Consider the following 25,550-nt stretch of genomic DNA (forward strand, 5'->3'; position numbering starts at 1 on the left):
TGTGTGTGTGTGTGTGTGTGTGTGTGTGTGTGTGTGTGTGTGTGTGTGTATAAGTCTGTCTTGGAGTCAGTTGAAACAGATTCAGACTGCGAAATTCCTTAAATTTTTCCAACTTATTAACAAATGCATGTTTCTTAGAAATGTGACACCATTTAAAAAAGGAAAAACAGTCAGGCTTTCCCATGGTACTTAACAGTAAGATTTGTTGGCTTACTTTAAGTATGCAGATGTTCAGTCTGCTGAGTCAGAAGTGCTTTGGAGGGAATGGTGTGGATGTCTGCCAGCGTGTGTAATTTTATCTTTTGTTCTTTTTCACTCTTTTTCTCAACTTTTTATTTTTTCTCCTTTTCTAAATGAGTACAGTTTGCATTGGAGAGAGCCTGATTAATCCCCTCTAAGGGTTTTTTGCACCTTTACATCACATTTGTCTGTTGTTTATATGTTTATCGTGTGTGTCTTTTGCATATGCGTAAACAATTTTTTAAAAATCCTGTATTTTTGATGGGTGCTTTGTGGCTTTTTGATGTGAATATAAATCTGTTACAACAGAACAATACCACACATTTAAAGTTGTTAACTTTGGTGGTAAATTGACATATTGTCCTAGTTTGTACTTTATTTCTTGGAGATCCTGGACCACCAACCAACCACCAAAACTGCTTGGAGGTTGTATGAGCGTCTGGTTCAAAAGCAGTTCAGCCAACTTCACTAACATTCTGACCTTTGGGTGGCAGTTAGTAAATGATTTACAAGCCGTGAACCGAGCTGTAGTTCTGCAAGCTCCAAACGTACCGGATCCCGACACTCTTTTGAACAACATAAAACCCACTAATGTCCGATACTTAGTGACTGATTTGGCAAATGCATTTTACCATTCCTTTGAGCCCTGAGTCACAGTTTTGGTTTGCGTTTACTTTCAAACACAGACGATTGACATATTCAAGTCTTTCTTCAAGGGTTTCAAGATGAAGTGTAAAAATATGACTTTGGCCTTGTTGGTATATCTGGGGGCTTGTTGGGATCTGAACCCGGGACTGCAGCTGGTGTTAAAGTCTCTAAGTCTAAACTCCTGAAAGTTGCGTGTTGGATGAACAGAGAAAAACAACTACTCTGCAGTTACCACAGCCTACAACAAAACGAGAGATGATGTCTTTTCTCGGTACTTGCAACTTTTGCAGATTGTGGATTGCTAATTATACCAAAATTGCACAGCCACTACAAAATATGATTTATGGAAAGGCAATGGCTGCTTCAGATAAGGTGGTGTGGACTGAGGAGGGCAAACAGGCTTTCACAAAGTTAAAACAGTTGATAGCTTCCTCATCTGTGCTAGCTCTACCTAACATGAAAAAGGATTTCATACAGACAGTGGATTGCAAAAATGGATTTATGACATCTGTTCTGTTACAGGAGTATGGGGATAAATTAAGACCTGTTTCTATTCCTCCAGACTTGACCCAGTAAGCAGAGCTCTGCCCGGATGTCTGCGGGCGGTGTTGGCTGCGGCTATGGCAGTACAGACTTCAGCTGCATTAGTTTTGTTTAGACCGCTAACTCATAGAGTGCCCCATGCGGTCTCCTTGCTATTGGATCTGTTTTTTAAGTCACTTGATGAAAAACAGCTGCCTGCCAAGGTTGCTGTCTGTAAGTGTGTGGCACATACAAACAATACAGACAGTGTGTCCCGTGGGAACAGGCGGGCAGACGAAGCAGCGAAAAAGGCAGCCTGCGATTGTGTTAGTGGGAGGTCGCATGCCCCCATTTACACACTTAACTTTTAGTATCCGTATGCCAAGTATGTTGCTGAGTCCAAGAACCGCTCTGATTGTTATGTGTGCAGCCATATGCCAATTGCTACGAATAACCCCAATGTTGTCCCCAGACCTGTCAAAGACTTAAAGAATTTGTTTCCTGACATCTTGGTTTCTGGTGTTGACGCCTTAGTTTTAAACCAAACAGTCTTCAAGGCAACTGGAAATGTGGCAGTGCGTGCACACTGTAACCGTTGTTTGTAATTTCAGTATTTCAGTTATCTTTGATGTTTTGTATTATTTTAAGAAGATAGCTTTTATTGTGAAACAGCCACTTTTATTTAGAAAGCCAGTTGTGCTGTTCTGACGTACGGGAGAAGGGAGAAATGAGCAGGTAAAGATGCACATGTGCTCCAGCTAAGATACATGCTAAATATCAACCTATTTAAGTGGTTGTGAAATGTTTAAAGACCCTTCAAGGACCAAGGATAATTCCCTTATTTGCAGAACGCAGCCAACGAGGTAATTCATGTTTTTGTCTTTATTTTACTTTGATGAGCTGTTTTCCACATGCTGTAAAGGCTTTTATTTTCGCTAACTTTGTCTTTATACCATGTGTGTATGTGTCTGTAGTTTTCACGGTGGATTTGGAGAGAAAGCTACAAATAAACCAGTTGCAAGAAAGCCACTTGTGTTTGCCTGTGCTTCGAGGGAATTACACACACCTTACTTCACAGTGCCAGATGTCCCAAAGAAATCTGGCACTGTGATACTACATGTACGCTGTGATACTACATGTACCCTCAACTCCCTCCTGACTGGGTGGATCGCTGCGTGGCTGTAGAGCCGACTGATCATTCCTTCATTGTTTCATCTATGCCCCACCCTGGTGATCTTCCGGGTGAGCAGCATATGAGGAGAGATGTAAGTCAGCTGCATGATCCTGTCTGGGGCTCTAAGAGTAAGTAAGAGTAAAGAGAGAATCATCACTCTGTGTGTTAATTCTTCAGAGAGCTTCAATTCTTAGGGAATTTTCCTACATGTAAAGCTGACCTTTAAATAAACAAAGCTATCTCCGTCCAGACAGTGATGAAGGCTATTGTGTAGTCGGTGTACATGCAAAAGGAAAATCATCATTCCAAAGATAAGAGAATAAACATTTCCAGCTGTTATGAGCTTCAGTAGATCTGTATCAGTGGATCTGTAAAATATCAAACAAGCTGAACGAATGAATTAATTTTTATCCAGTTTTAATCTGTAAAGCAGACATTACATGAGATTTAAAAACTCCACATAATGTGAAATACAGAAATTTATCTGGCAGTGATCTGCTTTATCAGCACTGTTTAGACTGGTTTGGCTTGAATTTAACAGAAGTTCTGCACTGCAGGTTTAAAAAGTAGGAAATATGAAAAAAGTGAGGAATAACTTGTTCAGTCGTCATGCTTGATGTTGTTTTCACCACCTTCCTCCATCAAGACCTGAGTTGTTCCATCTGGACGGATCGTCTGCATGTTGAACACAGGAGAATTATTGATGAGCTACTTATTGAATCAAAGTCAGACAATATTAAATGTAAACTAGACGAACTTACAGGGACAAAGAGAAAAAAGCCTTTTGACAAATCCACTGTAGGAAAACATTATTGTAACAATATCTACTTTATATAATTGATAGTGTTAACATAACAGGAACATTCAGTTTAAAGTTCGATCAATGAAACACATTTGGATCATGACGTGTGGTGTTAAAGGAGTTTTCTAGTTCATCTGTTCAGGGCTGTGGAGGAACGTCAGACAAATAAAAAGGTGGATTTGTAGGGAGAGACATAAAGCAGAGATACTGCAGCATGCTGGTGGTCTAAAAGCAACAAGTTAGTTATTGTAGTTAGTTGCTGAGTCGGTCGCTTATCAATACGTTCTGCAGTTGCAGCTAAAATAAAAAAATGACAGACATGATACACACTGTTTATGTTGAAGGTAACTAACACTTTACAATGATTTATATTGATTCTGATTCTTTAGCATCAAATAATCCAGTGACAGCTGTCTGTACATCTACAGCTACACTGCAAACAGCAGCTGCTGTTCATTCAGCATCATTTTAATGGTGCCAATATACTAAAATGAAAACAAATAAAAGGCTTTAAAAAACAAAAAACAAAATGGGAGGCTCAAGTTGTAACCCACAGCATAACTCCATGGCAACATTATGTTTTATTTATATTATATTATTTATATATTATATTTTAAGACATTTATGTTGGACTAACATTACATATCTGAAACTAAAGATGATTCCAGTTTTGGGGTCTGAATGACAAACATGAAGAAAGAAAACCCCCGTAGATGTATACTGACAATAATGTAATAATATTCTGACTACAAATAACTAAAATGAACAGTGATGATCCGTTAGAGGCTGAGTAAAGATGCTACACGTGAACAGAGTTTTTATTTATATAGTTATATTCCTACATAATACAATATATAATTATACTGTATTATAAATCTACTGGGTTATTGATTTTAATATAACATATTAAAATATCACTGACTGCAACTTTCAACACCTACTCATTCAGCTCGTTTTGAGTTTGTGAGCGTTTGCGATATTTGTAGCCAACCACCCCTGCTATGATGATGAAGATGAGGATGAACACAATGACGATGGCAGCGATGACTCCAGCAGACAGCTGTCCTGAGTGAACATCTGTCAAACACAGAGGGAACAACAAACAGTGAGAGATGAGGGGAACAGCACTACAAAGCAAGTTCAACATACCGGGGATAACTTTATCTGGCTTCACTGAACCATTCAGATAACTACGAAGCTGGTTAAGAGACAGCAAAAAGTCATATTCAACCAAGTGGAATGTAAACGAGCCTGTAATCATACAACAGAATAAGAAGATGTAGAAACACTAGAAATAATTTCCACATATTAAAAGTAGACTATGGCCTAAAATACATGTAGGAATTATTATATATGACTGAAGGATAGAGGGAGTATTATTTACTGTTCAGTTGGATGATGAAGATACCATCTGAATATGTCACATGAAGAAAAAAAACTTAAAAAGTTATGTCAGACTGTTTCTGCTACTGATGCAAAGAGTGTAAAAGTAGTTATGACTGATGAGGTCTATCAGACCCAAAAGTTGCATTTATAATCATGGAGCCATTTAACAGTGTTGATTATTTCTTTTAATAAAAGACAATCTGTGTTTGTTTTTTTTAATTTCCAGTTATCATCACACAGTCATCTAATGTTATTCTGAGCTGCAGTGCTGGAATCAGAGTGTAAAACCATTCACATTGTCAGCTTCACTCCGGGGATAAAATAAACTTTATACTATTAAATCAGCCTGGTCGCCAGAATAAAACGTTGGCAGTGGCCAATGTCTTCACCATAGCAACGGTCTCTGAGGATCATGGGTAGGCTAATGTAGCCGCTTCTGCTACCGTTCAAAACAAACAAAAAATACTTGATTTCTAAACCAAAATTGCACGGTCTTTCGTTGGGAAACAAAAAAGGAATAGATCACGTGATTTCGTTTTTCATTTTTGGTCTAAAATGAAAAAAGGAAAAAAACATGTGACTTCCGTTTTTGGTTTCAAACGCAAAAACGAATTGGCTGAATAACGATAAAACGAATCGGCAAATACCAAAAACTGGCCGGGTTTGATTTGTTTTTCGTTATTTGATTCTGACACCAAAAAAATTTTTTTGTTTTTTGTTTTGAAACAAATAACAGGTTTACCGTTTTTTGGTTTTTGAATTACAAATGAATTATCCGATGATCCCTGGACCTACCTGGACCACCAATGTCCGCTTCCAGTTTCAACCGACAAAAGCAGGTGTTTTTAGCAAGACGTCAGGACATTTGCAGCTGTTTTTCGAGCGAGAAAACTGTTTTTTTTAGTGAGACATCTGCCGTTTTTATTTATTTTTATTTTTTATTTGAACCCAAACCATGATCTTTCCCTAACCAAGTGGTCTTTGTGCCTAAACCTAACCAGACCTTAACCACAGTGTTGTCACACCATAAAACATCATTATTCAACGGGCAGAAATGTTAATATACTATGTTTGTAGAAATGTTGACATGATACGTAATTCACGTGTTGAAATGTAGATATTCAACATTTCTGTGGTTTGCAGAAACGTTCAATGCCAACGTTTTCTTCTGGCGACTGGGTTGGTTAAATGCAGCTAAAATCATCAGTATGTGATTAGTATCGTTAACGATCTCTTTGTTTGTTAGAAGCTCCGTTTTAAAACCAGAGTGGAAACAGAAAGTCTGAAACAATAAAATTCTTCTACTGATCTATAAAAATATATATATCGCTCTTTTTTACTTGTCACTTTATTGTAAACTCAGGACTTTTGTCCATGTTGGGATCTTGTAGGAATGATGACTCCAGTGACCTGGTTGTTCAGTGGTCGGAGTGTTAGCAGGTTGTGATCCGATGACCGTTCAGCATAAGTTGCCATGGTGATGTACCCCCGTAAGAAGTGAACCAGCGTCATATGACTGAAAACCCAGAGTTAAACCTGAAGTTACCTCGCTAACCCCAAATCCTGCTTTGCAGTACGGGCCTCAGAGCTCAGACACTAAACACAAAATGTAAATAAAACCTTTGAGAGGTTTTTAGATGTTATCTGGAGTGAAGAAGATGAAGATGAGAACTTGTTGTAGCTGTAATATATGAAGACTGGGACTCTAGTGTTTCCCTGAATTATTCAATTCAATTCATTTTTATTTATATAGCGCCAAATTACACCAAAACTTATCTCAGGACACTTTTCACATAGAGCAGGTCCAGACGTACTCCTTTATCTACAAAGACCCAACGTTCCTCCACCAGCAGCACTTGGTGACAGCAGCAGGGAAAAACAGGAAGAATAACAGGAAGAAAACTCAAGAAGAACAATTACTGATCCATGTTACGATAAGGAGTAACCGCTGCTAAAGTTTCACACCATCATTCATATCAACGGGCTATTATGATTTTCACTCACATCCTGTGAGAGCCTGACAACACCCTTTATTACCATGGAAATGTTTTGAGTCATCCTCCCTCTCTTCATTCTTCAAAGACATCTATGTGAAAGGTAGTTATAAGAGTAGCGTAGCTCCGTTAAGGAACAGGGCAGTGCGTAATGTGTGTGCGTAGCGAGTGTATATTTGAGCGAGTGGCAGTAAAGTGACGGTGGATGCGAGCGGAGCAGATGAGAAGCTTAGCAGGAAGTTGTCAGTCTGGCAGTAAATGTACAGAACAGACTGTAGTGTGTCAGTTAATAAATGCTGCAGCTTCTCAAGACCAAGAAAATACTCGTCTATTGAAGGGTGTTAGCCCCGAAGTTAGCTACAACGCGTTAGCCTTATCTGACCAGGTTCACTTAAGGTGGACTGACCTTCAATCAGCTGTGTCCCACTTCAGGCTTGTTTTGATCTTTTTAAATATTGACATTTATTTACCAAATGTTTAGTAATAAATCTGATGAACAGAAGTCACGGATGACTTGATTTCATAAAAGCTGAAACACTCGACCAGCTACAAACACTAATCCATTGTGTTACAGTCAGGAGTATTTTTACTACTTTTACTTAAAGATCCCCTCCAGACATGTACTAACACATAAAATACTCTGCTGGGAACTATAATGTGTGTCTCATTTGGTTTTTCAACAAATAACCGTATAATTACCTTTTTAAAAGCTTAACTGATAAACACCAGATGTCTCTTACTTCACTGTAAAGTTCATTATCAGTGTTTGTGCACTGGAGGCTTCAAGTTTCATCATCACACTTGTGCAGATTGCATACTGGACCATGACTGGTTCCAAACTGGTTCTGATGTCAGAAATCCTGCTCATAGACCCGCCTATTATTGTCAGACTTTGGACCTGAAATGAATGACACTTACCATCAGAGGGAGGTTTTGGGCATTCTGTAATAAAAAAGAGCTCATGGTTAGTCAGGAAACAGTAAAATAAGGCAGAAATCTGAAAGCTAAAACAGGAACACATGAGAGAAACTAAACTAAAACCAGAGATTCAGTCAGAAGCCATAAAAGTAACCAGAACTGACCACAGAGAGACTTTACAGACAGTTTTCTCTCTGCCAGCAGCAGCGCAGCTCATCATGTTATCACTGCTTGTGATCTGGACCTGGTCTAATGTGGTCTGGATGGGGCGAAAAAGCAGTGAAATCGCCCTTTTTTGCATTTTCACAAATAGAGTAAAGGGTTTGAGATCATTAAGAGAAAATACTACAGTAAAAATGAACAAAACTCAGGATTATGATACCCTTTGACATCTCCTGTCATACTGGAGTATTAGTTTGTTTAGACGTTTTAATACCGAGCAGATAAGACCACAGCAAATAGGCAGAGATAGCAATAAGACTGAAAACAGTTTACCATGAGTAAGGGCAAAAAGAAAAATATGCTACAGTTAAAATGATCAAAATTTAGGACAATTTCAGTCTACTAATCATCCTCATTTCATTTCCCCACTATTTGTGACGTTATTCACGTCATGAATTAGCTCGAAAATGATCGAACAACGCCATCTACAGCTGTTATGCCACTTTTAAGGTGGATGGAAAATTCCAGAAGTGCTGGTTGGCTTTTTACTCACACAGGTTTTATTGCACTTAATTGACTTTAATTGTCATCAACTCAAGTAAAACGTTATCTTTCACTTCATCTGGTTTGCTGTCTAAAATCTCGTCCCATTAAAAAAAAAAATCTTATTCTGAACAGACACTAAGACATTTCACTGCGGTCAAGTCAGCCGCCACTCCGGAAATTACAGTCAAACTAGCCGCCACGTAATTTCCTACTGCGCGTACGTTTCCGTTATTACGGTACTGAGCCTTTTCTGCTGGGAGGACACGAGTGATGTCGCTTCCATTTACTTTACATTGACCAATAATATTACAGTTTGATTCAAACAGTGAAAAATGCACTATTTACATTACTTACTGGAATGGCTTCTTACCGCTCTCTGAGATTTCAACGTTGTGTCCATCACGCTCCATCATCAGTTTCACACCAGCTTTCAGGTTACGGCAGACAGCGTAGACTTTCTGCTCCAGACAGACCAGGCAGCGGCCGTCCGGAGGGGTAGAGATGGAGGAACAGAGGGGGAGAGGGTTGTTCTGACCACCTCTCATCCACAGATTGCCTTTCTGAACTTTGTCATCGTACAGCTGAGTGGCATTCACGGCATGTGGATCAGATGAGCTGAAACAACTGAACTCCATCTGGACAAACAGGATGAAAAACAAAAACAAAAAAAAGTGAAGTTAGCCATAATTTTTCATTTAACATTTTAATATTTAAAATACTTAACTATGTCAGTTGTCTCTCTGCTGCTGCTGCTAAGACGTCACGAAAAAGTGAAAAACAAACAAGTTTATTTTTTATTTAATAAAGTAGCCTACATGTTACTAAACTCATGTTATGTTTTAACACAATTATGTTTATATAACACAATTGCACTCCTCCTGCCTGGTCTGTGTGGACCAGAGAGTCTACACACAGAGCAGAAAGAAGCCTGATAGTTTTTTTTATGGGATGAGATTTTAGACAGCCAGACCTGTTTAACCATGCAACATCATCTCCCCATCTGTCCTTATTTACATCTGTAAACAGACCTACTGCTGCATCACATTACAGTCCCTGTTTGATATTCCAGTGAATAGATACACTCAGACCAGTCGACTACTCTGCTACAGTTAGTCTAATGAAACACTGATTATTCTAAACTGTTATAAAATCACATCTTCAAACAATTTATTATAATGGATGAACGCCACAAAGATTATATTATTATTAATCATGTTTAATAACATATTAAACATTATTGCAGATTATATTATTATTAACCAACATGTGTCTGAGAACAAACATTAAATGTCAAACCTGAAGTGATTTTAACATGTTTCTCCTCCTAACTGTCCCACCTGACAAGAAACATTTCTCTCTGCAAACTTTCAAATGTTTTTTTTTTAAACCAGAAGCTTCAGTTTTAAGTTAAACAAGGAGACATTTTTACTCACCCAAACACACAGCAAGTATTTCATGTACAGTTATATTGGGCAGATTATCTGCTTCATACAACTGAAAAAAGACAATCATTAATTTAAATTAAAGCTGCAAGCAGCGATGAACGGGCCCTCGCGCCTACTGTTTTACAGTAGTCCTCTGCCTTTTGGGCTTGGTCCCTAAAAAAACAAACTACATATAGCTAGCTCCCACCGACCGTTGATAAAGGCTCCTGTGTAGTCGGTGTACATGCAAAAGGAAAATCATCATTCCAAAGAAAAGAGAATAAACATTTTCAGGTGTTATGAGATTAAGTTGATCAGTAGACCTGAAGTGATTTTAACATGTTTCTTCTCCTAACTGTCCCACCTGACAAGAAACATTTCTCTCTGCAAACTGCATCACTTTCAAATGTTTTTTTTTTAAACCAGAAGCTTCAGTTTTAAGTTAAACAAGGAGACATTTTTACTCACCTTTTGTATGAAAGTTGTTGGGAAACTTCTCCACTGTGCTGGATCTTGCTGTGTAATGTTATTTATACAGTATACAGTGCAGATTGCATACTGGACCACTACTGGCTCCAAACTGGTTCTGATGTCAGAAATCCTGCTCAAAGACCCGCCTATTATTGTCAGACTTTGGACCTGAAATGAATGACACTTACCATCAGAGGGAGGTTTTGGGCATTCTGTAATAAAAAAGAGCTCATGGTTAGTCAGGAAACAGTAAAATAAGGCAGAAATCTGAAAGATAAAACAGGAACACAGGAGAGAAACTAAACTAAAACCAGAGATTCAGTCAGAAGCCATAAAAGTAACAAGAACTGACCACAGAGAGACTTTACAGACAGTTTTCTCTCTGCCAGCAGCAGCGCAGCTCATCATGTTATCACTGCTGTGAGGCTGCAGTGAAGAAAGGAGTGAGGGGATGTCATAACACACACACACATACACAAACACACACACAGAAGGAAAAGGAAGGGGCTACTCCTGCTTCGCCTGCCTCTCTCAGCGGCTCACATACTTCTTGCCCAACACCAGATTTGACTGTTATCAGCCTATTAAATAGGCATTATCAGCACACATCAGTCCCAAACCTATGGGCTAGTAGGGGCCTACCAATTTTGGTCAATAAAATATTGAAAAAAGTTGATAACGTACTTCAAAGTACATGATAACAGGCCTTCTGTGCCTACTGGGCTCTACTAACATTGACTCACTGAAATAAATGGGTGATAACAGCCTCCTGAACCTACTAGTAGGTTGGTATAATAGGCTGATAACAGTCAAATCGGGTGGAGAAATGAGGAGACCGCAGAGAGACGGAGAGTGTGGATGGACTGTTGTGTTCACATTAGATGATTTTTTTTTTGCCGTTCGTGATACGAGTGTGAGAGGAACCTAAGAGGCTCTACAGCTGACGTATTGCTTTCTCCAGAATGGCTGACTATACCTTTAATGATAGTCATGGATCATACTGAGAATGACAATGATATGACAGACATGGACAGATTTATTGTCTCTAAATGAATCACGAACACAGACGGGGGCTGTGTCGGCAAGAAGTATGTGAGCCGCTGAGGGAGGCAAGTGAAGCAGGAGTGGCCCCTTCCCTCTTCTCTCTGATGGTAAGTGTCATTTATATTTATTATTCTTGAACAGTTTTCTTGTCAGGTAACATGAATGTGTGACAGACAGAAGTGGAGGAAATATTCAGGTCCACTTAAAGTTCTCCTCCACCTGAGCAGTTCTGTTTCCACATTAATCTGCTATAATTGGAAAGTTTCTCTCTGTTTGGTGAAAATCTGACAATAAGAGGTGGTCGTATGAGCAGGGTTTGTGACATCACAAGCAGTTTGGAGCCAATCGTGGTCCAGTATGCAACCTACACAAGTGTGATGTAGAAACTTGAAGCCTCCAGTGCACAAACACTGATAATGAACTTTACAGTGAAATTGGACACATCTTGTGTTTAGAGGTTCAACTTTTGAAATTACATATATTTACATATTCACAGATTGTGGAATTTTTAACGAAGGAGAAGATGTAATTTTAAGGATTTTAAAGTGGTAATTATATTGATTGATATTTTTTTTTGTCGAAAAACTATATCAGAGTCTACAGTCATGCTAGCAGCTCTGTGAGGATGAGGCTAAATGCTAACATGCTCACAGTAACCAAGGTAACATGAATAATCGTGCTTTCACATTTACGTTCCCAACAGCCAATAATGCTAACAAAGTTAAATAAGGCCATATTTCTGTTTTGTTTGTTTTAAATCAAAATTTGAACACAGACTTAACTATTTCAGTCTATTTTCAATTTAATTTGTGTAAATATCAGGTTTAATTACCTTGAACTTTAAACAGTGGTGGTTTGGGCACCATTTTGTTGACACTTCCAAAAGTGTTTCTGCCAAATAGGAGATATTGCTGCATTCATGTGCTCCACGGTTGGTCCCATTTCCCCGAGTTGGGAAGTCGTTATTCTCACTTCGGTGCGTTCATGAGCTTTAAAGTTGTAATGTGGAAACAAAATGGACGCAACAAAGAATATGTGTTATATCAGTACATTTCCTAAAACCACTAAAATATTGCTTTACCTGACTTGTTATCAGGGTTAATGCTAATAAATAACTTTTCTAACTACACTGTATCTCTCACTTTTTTTGTCTGTTTGACTGCTGCATGTATGCAAATGATGTGCAATAAATTATTGTGCAAACAGCAGTGATTCAGTGATTCACACAAGCTGAAGGAATACCCAGCATTTCACTGCTCTTTTTATCAGTGCAGTGAAATGCTGGATATTCATTCAGCTAGTGTGATATTTTACAGATCTACTGAAGCTCATAACACCTGAAAATGTTTATTGTCTTTTCTTTGGAATGATGATTTTCCTTTTGCATGTACACCGACTACACAGGAGCCTTTATCAACGGTCGGTGGGAGCTAGCTATATGTAGTTTGTTTTTTAGGGACCAAGCCCAAAAGGCAGAAGACTACTGTAAAACAGTAGTCCTTGCCTAAGGGCGAGGACCCTATTGTTTTTTGTGTGTTTGTTTCTTTCTTTATTATTACGCCACATAAACGCTTAATTTGACCCCCTAAACATGCTCAAAAACTCACCAAATTTGTGTGGTCATCACACACACACACACACACACTCATACATGGTATTCTGGTCTCTTCATACAAAGCTATGCTACCTCCAGCTAGCTCCAGTCTGACTGCAAACAGTGCCTGCAAAAATGCCAGGGAAATACTTAAAACATGCACAGATAACATGCACAAGGAAAACAGGTAAGGCAGATACCTTAATCTGATGTTCATCACCTTCAACAGCAATACCAAGGTCAAGAAAATGTGAGGCAAAACCTCCCTCCTAGCTGCACATGGCTCCTTTTGAAGGGACTGTTAAACCAGGAAGTGGACAAGGGTCACGTGTTCTCAATCAGTGATTATCAGATGGGGCAACACTCACAAGAGCTCACTCATTACATAAGATTTGGCCAAAGTCATGGGATTTATGAGGATATTCCTCCTCTCCAACTGCTCCTGGTGATGTCACTCCCTCAGTGCTGTGAAACACTCCGCAATACACACTCATTATAAAATCACAGGAGGAGCAAGAAAAGACTTTAAAACTCACACTCTAATATCTCAAAAACAATAAAAGATAGAAAAAACATGTAAATTCAAGATTTGTAGGTCAAAGTCTTGTGAATTTAAAGTTCAAATGTGTTTTTTAGTTTTGCACTTTTTAATCAAGTTACTTGTAGGTCACCTCATTTGTTAGGATTTCTTTCTTTTGTATGTTGCGTCATGCTCATGTAAAGCACTTTGTAATTAATGTCTATGAAAAGCACTATATCAATAAATTTTACTTACTTAATAGACAGATTCACAATTTTTTATGTATCTTAAATGTCCTGAAACTCCTCCTTTTGGCACACACATCAGATCTGGTGAAATATTTGATAAAATGTAAAAATTAACCCCCAAAGTGCCATAATGTGCTCTCTAGCGCCACCTATGTAACTAAAATGGCCACCACAGCTCGTCGGAATGTCATAGAGAGATCAAACCAAAACTCAATTATTTGTCTCATCAAGACCTATAAATCATACACTGACACCCCTGACCTAAATTCAACAGGAAGTCCACAATCAGCCTTTCAAAATAAGACTTTGCCCCAAATTTGGCCCCCAAACAAACGCTATCTCCTCCGAGGGCATTAATAGTATCAGCTTCAAACTTTGATACATGACCTATGACACTGTGCTGAAAAAAAGTTGTTAAAAACTTTGTAATAATTCGAACGGTTTGGATTTTATAAGCCCTGAAAGTTGCAGTGCCACATCACCCTTACAATGTAAACCTATGGGGAGGCAATCTATGGGCATGAACTTTGTGTCAAACAAAGGCTTCGGACATCTAAACTATAAGTCTGACCACTTTCAAACCTGTATCAATGTATTTGCCACGAAATTTCCTACTAAAGTATAATTTTTAATGTAAGTGTAACCAGGGCCCGTAGGAAAGCACCCCAGCATACAAGAACCCGACAACGCCACTCTGGGAATTTCACCCAGAGAATACCCAACAGATACACAAGCTCTTTGATAAAGAAAGGGAGCAGAGACGTGAGTTTCAAGTTTCAAAAATAGAATAAATTTATTTAGATTTTTAAAAAGTCAAAAATGGTTTTAGTTAATAAAAGCTGAATTATTATTATTACAAAATATGTTATAGTTTTAAAATGTTACGACATGAATGGATTACCAGTACAGGGGAGGGTGCCAGGGAAACCCACAGGAGGATGGGAGTAAAGGGGGGGATTCCAGGATACTTCACCACCACCAGTATTGTGAGATACACAGGCACACAATTGCTTACATTCACACTGCAAGACAGAAAACAAAACACACACAGGGGTTAGTAAGGCACAGCAAAATAACATGCAATAGAAAACCCAAGAGGCGGAGGGAAAACTTTCACCCGGTGACAAACCACCTGCCAGAGTAAAGCGCCCCAACCGTCCTGTTACTGGCAAAAGTAAGAGTTTATTCACAGCAGTTGGTTTACAAAAAGACAATACAAAACAATAAAAAGGGGTAAACCCTCTCCTTTACAATGAACAACCCATTCACAGGCTACCTTTTTTTTTAATCAAAATAAGCAGAAGCATATCAACAATAACCCAAAATAAGGAGGCCAGTAAGGCAAATCATTCAAATAAGAATTTACTAAAATCAAATACAAGCTACTAAAAAGGAAGATACCCAAAAGATAAGGAAATTAGGTAAAAAAAAAAAAAAAAAAGTTTAAAAAAAAAACTAAAGACAAAAACAGCAGTGGCAGCAGGGCTCCTCCTAACAGGGCAAATAACACAATATTTTAAAAAAAGAAAAACAGCTTTATATTTACAACCATGAGGAGACACCAACTAGGTGACTATAGTACATAACCTTCACCAGGTACAGCAAACTAGGTCATACAGGAAGCCAACACCATGTTCCTCGTTCCTATCATGAGAGGTGTACATTATTACCCACATATGAGAACAACTATGACTAAGAACATCAGAGGAAGGCATACCTTAGAGCTGTGAGTTACAGTGATCTGGCGATCACCAGCCCTGGTGTGGTCATCCAGCACACACACACACACAGGTATTCTGGTCTCTTCATATAAAGCTGTGCTACCTCCAGCTAGCTCCAGTCTGACTGCAAAAATACCAGGGAAATACTTAAAACATGCACAGATAACATGCACAAGGAAAACACGTAAGGCGTAATCTGATGTTCATCACCCTCAACAGCAATACCGAGGTCAAGAAAATGTAAGGCAAAACCTCCCTCCTAGCTGCACATGGCCCCTTTCAAAGGGACTGTTAAACCAGGAAGTGGACAAGGGTCACGTGTTCTCAATCAGTTGATTAAATTACAGATTTCTCTCGGTTTGAAAATTGTTGGAAACATTTGGGATAATGTAAGTACACAAGTCAACAAAATATATAACATAGGTCTAGTTGTTTTTAGACATTTTAATGTGGAATAATTACATATTATACCTTTAAAGTTTTCTGTTCATGGGTTCTGCCTGTTGCTGGCACCTTGTTCTCTTTTCCCGTCTGCACCCTGTAGGTCAGAGGTTTTCTAAGTGGGAGGTGGGCCTCCAAACAATTTCAGAGGAGGCTCAGTAAATGGAAGTGAAAAAATATTACATTAGTTATCAAAAGCAGATCATGTAGAGTAGCCTAAATGTGTGATTTGGTTAAAGAGATAGTTACGTAATTTCCCAGAGTCAGAAACTACTAAATACCTTAAGACAAACATTTTTTATGTATTTGGTGTAGTATGAAGTTATGTCAAACAGCAATATCAGGCTGCCTTGGCTCAACAGTTGATCGTTATGGGATCAATTAACATAATCATGATCCCAAAGACAGGTGAGGGAGATGCCTTTTTCCAAGCTTGTCTGAGGAGAGGTCCACAGCCAGACTTTAAGAACCCCTGCTGGAGGGGTATGTAGTTTTAATTAATGATTGTCTTTTTTCAGTTGTACGAAGCAGATAATCTGCAGAATATAACTGTGCATGAAATACTTGCTGTGTGTTTCATCAGGCTGCATGTGTCCTCAGTGGTGGAGTCTCCTCCCTGCAGAAAGGAGGAGTTTCAGGACATTTAAGATACATAAAAAATTGTGAATCTGTCAATTAAGTAAGTAAAATTTATTGATATAGTGCTTTTCATAGACATTAATTACAAAGTGCTTTACATGAGCATGACGCAACATACAAAAGAAAGAAATCCTAACAAATGAGGTGACCTACAAGTAACTTGATTAAAAAGTGCAAAACTAAAAAACACATTTGAACTTTAAATTAGTCACAAGACTTTGACCTACAAATCTTGAATTTACATGTTTTTTCTATCTTTTATTGTTTTTGAGATATTAGAGTGTGAGTTTTAAAGTCTTTTCTTGCTCCTCCTGTGATTTTATAATGAGTGTGTATTGCGGAGTGTTTCACAGCACTGAGGGAGTGACATCACCAGGAGCAGTTGGAGAGCAGGGATATCCTCATAAATCCCATGACTTTGGCCAAATCTTATGTAATGAGTGAGCTCTTGTGAGTGTTGCCCCATCTGATAATCACTGATTGAGAACACGTGACCCTTGTCCACTTCCTGGTTTAACAGTCCCTTCAAAAGGAGCCATGTGCAGCTAGGAGGGAGGTTTTGCCTCACATTTTCTTGACCTTGGTATTGCTGTTGAAGGTGATGAACATCAGATTAAGGTATCTGCCTTACCTGTTTTCCTTGTGCATGTTATCTGTGCATGTTTTAAGTATTTCCCTGGCATTTTTGCAGGCACTGTTTGCAGTCAGACTGGAGCTAGCTGGAGGTAGCATAGCTTTGTATGAAGAGACCAGAATACCATGTATGAGTGTGTGTGTGTGTGTGTGTGATGACCACACAAATTTGGTGAGTTTTTGAGCATGTTTAGGGGGTCAAATTAAGCGTTTATGTGGCGTAATAATAAAGAAAGAAACAAACACACAAAAAAACAATAGTGAAAAAATAAAAATATTTATTATATATATATATATATATTATATACAAAAATACTGTTTTACAGTAGTCTTCTGCCTTTTGGGCTTGGTCCCTAAAAAACAAACTACATATAGCTAGCTCCCACCGACCGCTGATAAAGGCTCCTGTGTAGTCGGTGTACATGCAAAAGGAAAATCATCATTCCAAAGAAAAGACAATAAACATTTTCAGGTGTTATGAGCTTCAGTAGATCTGTAAAATATCACACTAGCTTAGTGAATATCCAGCATTTCACTGCACTGATAAAAAGAGCAGTGAAATGCTGGGTATTCCTTCAGCTTGTGTGAATCACTGAATCACTGCTGTTTGCACAATGATTTATTGCACATCATTTGCATACATGCAGCAGTCAAACAGACAAAAAAAAGTGAGAGATACAGTGTAGATTAGTTAGAAAAGTTATTTATTAGCATTAACCCTGATAACAAGTCAGGTAAAGCAATATTTTAGTGGTTTTAGGGAATGTACTGATATAACACATATTCTTTGTTGCGTCCATTTTGTTTCCACATTACAACTTTAAAGCTCATGAACGCACCGAAGTGAGAATAACGACTTCCCAACTCGGGGAAATGGGACCAACCGTGGAGCACATGAATGCAGCAATATCTCCTATTTGGCAGAAACACTTTTGGAAGTGTCAACAAAATGGTGCCCAAACCACCACTGTTTAAAGTTCAAGGTAATTAAACCTGATATTTACTCAAATTAAATTGAAAATAGGCTGAAATAGTTAAGTCTGTGTTCAAATTTTGATTAAAAAAAAACATTATTGGCCGTTGGGAACGTAAATGTGAAAGCACGATTTTTCATGTTACCTTGGTTACTGTGAGCATGTTAGCATTTAGCCTCATCCTCACAGAGCTGCTAGCATGACTGTAGACTCTGATATAGTTTTTCGACAAAAAAAAATATCAATCAATATAATTACCACTTTAAAATCCTTAAAATTACATCTTCTCCTTCGTTAAAAATTCCACAATTTATGAATATGTAAATATGTGATTTCAAAAGTTGAACCTCTAAACACAAGATGTGTCCAATTTCACTGTAAAGTTCATTATCAGTGTTTGTGCACTGGAGGCTTCAAGTTTCTACATCACACTTGTGTAGGTTGCATACTGGACCACGATTGGCTCCAAACTGCTTGTGATGTCACAAACCCTGCTCATACGACCACCTCTTATTGTCAGATTTTCACCAAACAGAGAGAAACTTTCCAATTATAGCAGATTAATGTGGAAACAGAACTGCACAGGTGGAGGAGAACTTTAAGTGGACCTGAATATTTCCTCCACTTCTGTCTGTCACACATTCATGTTACCTGACAATAAAACTGTTCAAGAACCATCAGAGAGAAGTTTTGGGCATTCAGTAATAAAAGAGCTCATGGTTAGTCAGGAAACAGTAAAATAAGGCAGATAATTGAATTGAACTGAAAACAGGAACACAGGAGAGAAACTAAACTAAAACCAGAGATTAGGCCAGAAGCCATAAAAGTAACAAGAACTGACCACAGAGAGACTTTTCTCTGCCAGTAGCACAAACACACACATCTGAGAATCCTCAGATGGGCCATCTCCAGATTACTCACAACTCAGCACATAACTCACTGTACTCACAAAATACACTGAAAGCTGAAAAAAGATACAGAACAAACCAAGGCCTTTATCCCAGATAAAGAAAAAAACCTAATGCAAAATCATAAAACCTCATATTATATACTTTTCACAACTCCTCCTTTTGTGGGCTTAGTTCATCTGGTCATTATTTCTGAGATTCATAAGTGACCTTGACGCTTTGGTGATAATACAAGTGTGACTTATCTTAGCAATTACTGTCTCAGCATCTTCTACCTTTTCTCACACTAAAAATGGACCTGATGGCCTTTGATCATTTCACACAGAAAACCAAAACGCTATATCACATATTAGCCTTATTGCTATATTCCATGGGAACTGTCCCTTATTGGCACAAGGCTATCTTTGCACTCTCACTGGCATATTCGTTAGATCATGGAAATTTTTCACCACATTCCCTTAGGGTTAGGGTTAGGGTTATGGATGGAGTCAGTCATACCATAGAGCAACAAAGCTCCTGTGGTGAGATGACCATAAACCTCTCCTCCCTATTTGGCGGGGAGTGAGTAAAAGCTGCACCTTGCCTACACCTCCCTGATCCGAGTTGTGAGAGTGCAGCTCATCATGTTATCACTGCTGTGAGGCTGCAGTGAACAAAGTGCTGATTGGCTTTTTACTCGCAAAGGTTTTATTGCACTTAATGAGTTTAGTTGTCCATGTTTGCCATCAGGTTTATCATTGGTTCATTCAAACAGTGTAACAGCCTGTTATCTGGTTTCTCTGTGTCCCTCTCAGTGACGACTTCATTTGTTGTTTTTTTGAGATACTGCTCTGACAGTGTTTTTTGTTATCATTCATATTGACATGTGCAACACATGCTTATTTTAAAAAAAAGATAAGTCATTTCATTTCAAAACCTGAAGGTAGCTATAATAAAGGCTATAAATCCACCTTAAAAATGTTGGAAACTGTCTCCCAATACATTCTTAGACCACAAGTTGAAATTGCATATGTAGCATCCATGCTTTTTTTCCTTGTGAAGGTGTCATTTGTAGATCTAATTTTTCTTCTCTAAATATTAAGACCCCAACAGTCAGTCTATGTTCAACACAATTCGAAGCCCTCATTGCAATCACACACTGGATGCGTGAACCTCAGCAGTGCGTCGCTGAACTGCTGCGTCTCTCACGCTTATAGCGTCCACACTGGAAGCGTGTCTGCTGCGGCGCTTTTGCCACTGGCAGCCCTGTCTTTCTATCGTGTCCCCTGTCTATTTCTGCTGAGAACCGCGCACGTCACGCGGCGAAAATAGGCGAGACCTCGAATCTCTAGATGAAGCGATGCAGCAGCCTAACGTGAGACGCGCGCACTGTCAAACCTGTGGCGTCCGACCTTACTGCAGATAAGGCACAGAAGGGGGTTGTGTGTGTTAATGTATGTGAAAAACAGATGTGACATTTTGTGTTTCCATGGCGTTTCTTATCACCGGCATCCTCGCACAGTGTGTCTTTGCATCGTTCCCTGTGTAATCAAGAAATTGACAATGTTGTTCTCACCTGTTTCAGATAGCGGGAATGTGTGCAGTGTTTGCAAAAGGTTACCTGCTATTCTCATATTTGACACATGTTAGTTTAATTGTAATTGTACATTAACATAGGTTGGAGTCTTTTTGTTTATTCCCTGCATGAAAATCTGATATAGTTGCATAATTTATAAGTTGAGAGCTCACCTCTGTAGTGGTAATAGTCTCTTGCTGAGGGGTGTAGATGGCTAGAATGGTCTGGCCATCCATTTCTTACCAGGTTTACTACTGCTTGGAGTTCACTGTCAGATAGTGAGGCTCTCCTGATCTCAATCAGCTTCCACCTGGATGCAGCTAAAGTTATAATGGAGTTAACATAACAGCTGACATCAGCCTCTATGGTGCTGACTGCTGGACTTTGATACAGCGTGTCTGCCACCACCAGTGTCTTGTTAAGTTCATATTCAGCTGTGGAATTAAACCTCATCAGCCTGAGGAGCAATCTTTGGCACCTGATTGGTACTGTGTCCAGGTCTTTGATGTTGATTAAGGGGACCAGGGGTTTGTGGTCAGTTATCAGTTTGAAACGATCCATGCCACTCAGATATTTGCATGTCCAGACTCATAGCATGTCTCTGCGCTTGTGAGCTTTCTTGAGCAGTAAGCAACGGGTTTCCATGTTGTTGAAGAAGCTGCTTGCATCTGCTGATCCCACCGTTGGTTTGTTAGGGTCATAATATGTCAGTACTGTTTGTTGGGGGCTGGCAGACCTCCTTTCACCTTGACCTTCTCTGGGTCCGGCTGTACATCTCTCTCATTCACCACGTGTCCCAGGAAGTGTAACTGCTGTTGTCTGAAGTGACATTTGTCTTTGTTAATCCAGCTCTCTCTGTCCTTTCCAGAACTTTCTCCATCCGTGCATCGTGCTCCTGCATGCTGACTTCTCTTTATGTTGTGTCTTTCCACATCTTGTACATCTTCCCTCACTATGGGCATATTGGCCTCCAGACTGTTGTTATGCTGTGTGAGGGCTCCCCCTGCTGGCTCATGTGTTGCTCCACATCCTCTACTTGTTTGACTGTTTGTATGTCTACATCCAGCCTGAGGTCTTTTATGAGGTGCAGTTTCTTTGATTACTCTTTATCATGGATTCCGACAACTAGTCTGTCTCTGATGTCTTCGTCTTTCTTCGTTTTTCTCCCCAAATTCACAGTTCTCGGAAAGTTCATATAGTGCACGTATAAAGTTCTCAACTTTCTCATCCGGTTTCTGTGTCTGCTGATGAAACTGGGCTCTCTCATGTATGAGAATAAAGTGCTCATGAAACCTTTTCAAGATGACATGTCACTCTCTCTCGTTTATGAATGTGAAAGATTTAATTAAGCAACAATTAAGACATTGTTTTATGTCAATAAAGAAGGAAAAAGTTCAAGTTTTGGGGGGATTTTTTTCACTAAAATGTAGATATATAGACACATAGGGTATATTTATACTTTTTAATTAAATTCAGAATATAATTGATTGATAGCGGATTTTTCCCATCATAGAGTGCTAACAGATACAGCTGATTTTCACCATTGCAGCCCTATTTTGGTGTCTTAAGTCCATATAGCCCGGACACTTGTTATGAGCATGACACAATTACTAACTAACTAACTAACTAACTGTAGCGACACAGCAATAAAATCCAACCGGATGTCTCAATATCAATAAACTGCATCTCAGGGAGCTAGAGCGTGACCGTCATCTTCCTTTGTTTTATATATTAATTATCAATTTACATATAAATAATAATTATAAAGAGGGAGAAAATAAACACGTCACATAAAAATCCAATTTAATTTCATGTTCAAGGACAAAAAGCCTTTAATAATAAGGTAAAAGCTGTCTTAGGTAGTAGCTGTCTTAGGTTTTGAGGTGCTAATTGTTCCTACAGTATGTATTTAAAGTATTTAAGGTAAGTAGGTGTTTTTTTGGTAGGTATTTCTGTCCAGTAAATATTGAGATAAGCATGAGGATAACGGTAAATAGGGTAGGTATTAAGGTAAGTATTGGAGGTAAGTAAATATAGCACAAAAAGTAAGGAAAGTTGTGTTTGGTAGATTATTTCTTTGTTGTAACAATGCTCCTTGGCAATAAATCTTATACCGTTAGAAAGCCTGTTTATTTCCCTTTTAAATGGAGCCACATTTGTGAGGAACATGCATTTGTGGGATGAGCAGCAGAGCTGAGTATGTGGGTTGCGGCCATGAAAAATATGCCAAATCTTCTCTGCCAATGCCAAACAGCTTATTTTGCTGTTGCTATTGAGTCTTGTTTTGAGCTTACCCCCAGGTGCTGCCAGTCAGGTGATAGAGTAACATCTTTTGGTGGAGGCAGTATGATGGTGTAGGGCAGCATCTCCCTCACTGGAAAAACGAGGCTTGTCATCACTGGAGGCAATCTCAATGCAGAGAGATATCGAGATGAGATTCTGCAACCAGTGGCAATCCCATATCTCCACAGTCTGGGACCGAACTCTATCCTCCAAGATGACAACGCTTGCCCCCACAGAGGGGGGTTTATCAGAGACTACCTCCAGAATTTGGGAGTGGAGAGGATGGAATGGCCTGCCAGCAGTCCTGACCTCAACCCCATTGAAAACTTGTGGGATCAGCTTGGGCATGCTGTTCGTGCCAGAGTGACCAACACAACCATGTTGTCTGACTTGCAACAAATGCTGGTTGAAGAATGGGATGCCATCCCACAGCAGTGTGTGACCAGGCTGGGGAGGAGGTGCCAGGCTGTTGTGGCTGTGTATGGTTCTTCCACACGCTACTGAGGCTCCTGTTTGTTAAATGAATCAATTGTTAAATTGCCAATATGTCTTGTTTCTTCAAACTTCAATCATCAAATCCACCAAACACCAAACAAGAGGCAATGGCAGAATAAGCTGTTTGGCATTGGCAGAGAAGATCTGGCAAATTTTTCATGGGCGCAACCCACATACTCAGCTGTGCTGCTCATCCCACAAATGCATGTTCCTCATTTAAAAGGGAAATAAACAGGCTTCCAACGGTACAAGATCTATTGCCAAAAAGCATTGTTACAACAAAGAAATGATCTACAAAACACAAATTTCCTTACTTTTTGTGCTATGTTTATTTGCACAGCGGTAAGTCTTAGAATAAGGTAAGTAAGGTAGGTATTACTGTAGGTTAAGGGAGGTCCCAGACTAACTTAAATTATTAAAGGTAAATATTAGGGTTAAGTATTAAGGTAGGAGGGAGGCGAATGTTAAGTTGGGGTTGGGTAGATAGTTAATCAAGCACTTCTGAGGCTAATTGCGTAGGGAAATTTTGGGCTGAGGCCCTAGATCAAGAGTAGGTAGGTCTAAAAGTAAGTTAAAGGTTTCTTAGGTATTTTGGAGTTTCCAGTCCAGAGTTTCTTCAGCTTCTATGGTCTGTAGGGTTGTCCTAGGTCCCGGTGCATCCACGGCCTAGCCACCTAAGTTGGACTAGGGGATGGAGAATTTGGGGGTTGTGAGAAAATTTGAAGGAGACTGATTGTTTGGGGGCAAAGGTCAGATTCGTCATGTGTGGTGCATTGTGGGCTGTTGCATGAATGAGGCTAACCCTCATAGAAGACTGGGCCATGTTCAAGGTCCTGCCGCCCTGGACCACCACACCCTGCGTGCTGCCCTATAAATTAAGATATTATTGGTGGTTCATTTTCTATTGATGAACTTTATCAATTTAACATTGTAGCTCCACTTCAAACCCTGCCCATATTACATGTGACGTTTTTGCTTGACTGTTATTTTGTAAAATAATCAGAAGTTCATATTCATGTGTTTTGTGCACATCTAGGACTAAATCACTCACTCACCAGGAGGCGGCTATTGTATTGGTAAGTCAGATAAATAGTTACATTTTGTATTTAAAAAGTCACTTAAGCATTTCATTGTGAAGTCTTTGTTAACTGGAATAATTAGCAATAAAGACTGTAACACAAATTATTTCATATTTTTCGTTAAATCTGTTCCCGCAGGATCAAACTGACTGAGTGACATTGCCCTTTGTACAGCAATCAGAGGTATGTTTTAAATTTGATTTTCTCTGTATCAGGAGCAGTATATTTGTATATTTGTATTGAATTATTCAAGAATATGTAGACTCAGTGCTTTTTATGTACTGAGCTATTACCAGACTGAAAATCTGTCTGAACCCTGTTCAGACCAAAAATGGTCTGTATTAGTGTTGGCATGTTACTTCAGGTAGCAATGAGATGATGAAATATGATACAAGAAGTCCAGTTTGAGGGATAGATCCATGTGTTTTGAGACTATTCAGATGCCAAAACACTGCATAGCACTTTATAATACTGCAAGTCAGTATTTTACAACCCTTGTAAAGTCTGGAAACATTACTGCAAACATTTTTATATATATAATTCTCAAACACTGGCTTGGGCAACGATGGTTGTTTAAAAAAAAATAGAACCATCATAATTATATTATAATTATATTATTTTTTGGAAATTACATTAGTCAAACTGTTTCACTGTTTTTTGCTTGATGTTTGTGTGATGTATAATTATTTGTGTAATAATTATTACTTTTTCATTTTCAGTCTAGGAACAAAATGTTCATGAAAATGAGATGCACTCTGGCCCTTCGTAGTCTTCCGGTGTATCAGCGCGAGGGATCTCTGAGTTCTTCAAGACCAGCAGCGTAACTTCTCAGTACACTCAAAGAAATGTCAATATCTATCAGTACAGTGTTGACATAGCATATTGTATGGGAAACGAACTTGAACGCCTCCTGTAGCATTCTCAAAATTTAAGTAAATTCAAGGATAGGTTTGGACTTTTTCAAGTCTATCTCAATACAATATTCAAATGTCAAATGTATATCGACAAAGTTATTAGTGGGCGGAAATTATTCGTCCTATCTCCATATTAGCCGTAAAGCAGTCCCTTCCTATCAGGTAGGATGAGTCTCTAACCGGTCTGCAGAATTACATTGAGTGTGTTTTGCCAG

General features: G+C 38.9%; 2 long non-coding RNA genes across 2 annotated transcripts; both read left to right on the forward strand.

Moving 5' to 3' along the window:
• Positions 1–2,071: 2,071 nt before the first annotated feature.
• LOC121901139 lies at positions 2,072–2,435 on the forward strand. The gene is made up of 2 exons (XR_006097180.1): positions 2,072–2,273; positions 2,385–2,435. It is a non-coding gene; the product is annotated as an uncharacterized LOC121901139 (long non-coding RNA).
• Positions 2,436–23,649: 21,214 nt separating this feature from the next.
• Positions 23,650–25,409, forward strand: LOC121900773. Its single transcript, XR_006097070.1, has 3 exons — positions 23,650–24,418; positions 24,560–24,604; positions 25,141–25,409. It is a non-coding gene; the product is annotated as an uncharacterized LOC121900773 (long non-coding RNA).
• The last annotated feature ends 141 nt before the right edge of the window (positions 25,410–25,550 follow it).

The sequence above is a fragment of the Thunnus maccoyii genome, chromosome 7, assembly GCF_910596095.1.
Source record: "Thunnus maccoyii chromosome 7, fThuMac1.1, whole genome shotgun sequence".
NCBI classification, from domain to species: Eukaryota; Metazoa; Chordata; class Actinopteri; order Scombriformes; family Scombridae; genus Thunnus; species Thunnus maccoyii.